The sequence below is a fragment of the Coturnix japonica genome, unplaced genomic scaffold (genome assembly GCF_001577835.2).
Source record: "Coturnix japonica isolate 7356 unplaced genomic scaffold, Coturnix japonica 2.1 chrUnrandom576, whole genome shotgun sequence".
NCBI classification, from domain to species: Eukaryota; Metazoa; Chordata; class Aves; order Galliformes; family Phasianidae; genus Coturnix; species Coturnix japonica.
Window position 1 is genome coordinate 15,810 of NW_015439950.1, and position 2,186 is coordinate 17,995.

The 2,186-nt window shown below is 56.9% G+C and overlaps 1 long non-coding RNA gene across 1 annotated transcript in view; it reads left to right on the forward strand.

Annotated features, from left to right (window-relative positions):
* The window catches only part of LOC116652668, an 8,949-nt gene extending 7,101 nt beyond the window's left edge, over nt 1–1,848 (forward strand). Inside the window, exons 2-3 of the long non-coding RNA XR_004305806.1 lie at nt 180–183; nt 1,837–1,848. This is a non-coding gene — a long non-coding RNA (uncharacterized LOC116652668). The remainder of the gene's footprint in view (nt 1–179; nt 184–1,836) is intronic.
* The last annotated feature ends 338 nt before the right edge of the window (nt 1,849–2,186 follow it).

The window sequence follows — 2,186 nt, forward strand, 5'->3', positions numbered from 1 at the left end:
TGGGGTCCCTATATGTCAGTTATGGGGTCCCTTTCCCCCCCATAGGGCACTTATAGGGCCCATTTTCCCCCATAGGGCACTTATGGGGTCCCTATATGTCAGTTATGGGGTCCCTTTCCCCCCCATAGGGCACTTATAGGGCCCATTTTCCCCCATAGGGCACTTANGGGTCCCTATAGGGCAGTTATGGGGTCCCATCCCTATGGGGCACTTATGGGGTCCCTATAGGGCACTTATGGGGTTTTGGGGTCCCTATAGGGCACTTATGGGGTCCCATCCCTATGGGGCACTTATGGGGTCCCTTTCCCCCCATAGGGCACTTATCGGGTCCCTATATGGCAGTTATGGGGTCTCTTTTTCCCCCATAGGGCACTTATGGGGTCCCATCCCTATAGGGCACTTATAGGGTCCCTTTCCCCCTATAAGGCAGTTATGGGGTCCCTATAGGGCACTTATGGGGTCCCTTTACCCCCCATAGGGCACTTATAGGGCCCCTTTCCCCCCCATAGGGCAGTTTTGGGGTCCCTATATGGCAGTTATGGGATCCCTTTCCCCCTATAGGGCACTTATGGGGTTTTGGGGTCCCTATAGGGCACTTATGGGGTCCCTATATGGCAGTTATGGGGTCCCTTTCCCCCCCTATAGGGCAGTTATGGGGTCCCTATCTGGCACTTATGGGGTCCCTTTCCCCCTATAGGGCACTTATGGGGTTTTGGGGTCCCTATATGTCAGTTATGGGGCCCCTTTTCCCCCCATAAGGCAGTTATGGCGTCCCTATGGGGCACTTATGGGGTCCCTCTCCCCCCTATAGGGCACTTATGGGGTCCCATCCCTATGGGGCACTTATATGGTCCCTTTCCCCCCCATAGGCCAGTTATGTGGTCCCATCCCTATGGGGCACTTATGGGGTTTTGGGGTCCCTATATGTCAGTTATGGGGTCCCTTTCCCCCCCATAGGGCACTTATAGGGCCCATTTTCCCCCATAGGGCACTTATGGGGTCCCTATNATAGGGCACTTATGGGGTCCCTATATGTCAGTTATGGGGTCCCTTTCCCCCCCATAGGGCACTTATAGGGCCCATTTTCCCCCATAGGGCACTTACGGGGTCCCTATATGTCAGTTATGGGGTCCCTTTCACCCCATAGGGCACTTATGGGGTCCCTATAGGGCACTTATGGGGTCCCATCCCTATGGGGCACTTATGGGGTCCCTTTCCCCCCATAGGGAACTTATGGAGTCCCTATATGTCAGTTATGGGGTCCCTTTCCCCCCATAGGGCAGTTTTGGGGTCCCATCCCTATGGGGCACTTATGGGGTTTTGGGGTCCCTATATGTCAGTTATGGGGCCCCTTTCCCCCCATAAGGCAGTTATGGGGTCCCTATAGGGCACTTATAGGGTCCCTTTCCCCCTCCATAGGGCAGTTTTGGGGTCCCTATAGTGCAGTTATGGGGGCTCTTTCCCCCCCATAGGGCACTTATGGGGTCCCTTTCCCCCTATGGGGCACTTATGGGGTCCCTTTCCCCCCATAGGGCAGTTTTGGGGTCCCTATAGTGCAGTTATGGGGCCCCTTTCCCCCCCATAGGGCACTTATGGGGTCCCTTTCCCCCCATAGGGGACTTATAGGGCCTCTTTCCCCCCATAGGGCAGTTATGGGGTCCCCCTATATCCGTTATAGGGTCCCCATGTCCCTTATAGGATCCCTATGTCCGTTATAGGGTCCGTTACCTGCAGTACCTCGGGCAGCCCGTAGGTGGCGCCCACGTGCAGCGCCGTCCGCCCCTCATTGTCCGCAGCGTCGGGGTCGGCGCCGGCCGCGATCAGATCCCGGACAAGGGCGGGGGCTGCGGCCAGAGCCGCCACCAGCAGCGGGGTCTGGGACAGGGGGCAATAGGGGTCAATGGGGGTCGGTATGGGGCTGTATGGGGCTGTATGGGGCAATATAGGGCTGTATGGGGCTGTATGGGACAGTATGGGGATGTATGGGGATGTATGGGGATGTATGGGGCTGTGTGGGTCAGTATGGGGCTGTATGGGGCTGTATGGGGCAATAGGGGTCGGTATGGGACAGTATGGGGATGTATGGGGCTGTATAGGGCAGTATGGGGCAATAGGGGGCAGTATGGGGCTGTATGGGGCAATATAGGGCTGTATGGGGCTGTATGGGGCTGTATGGGGCTGTATGG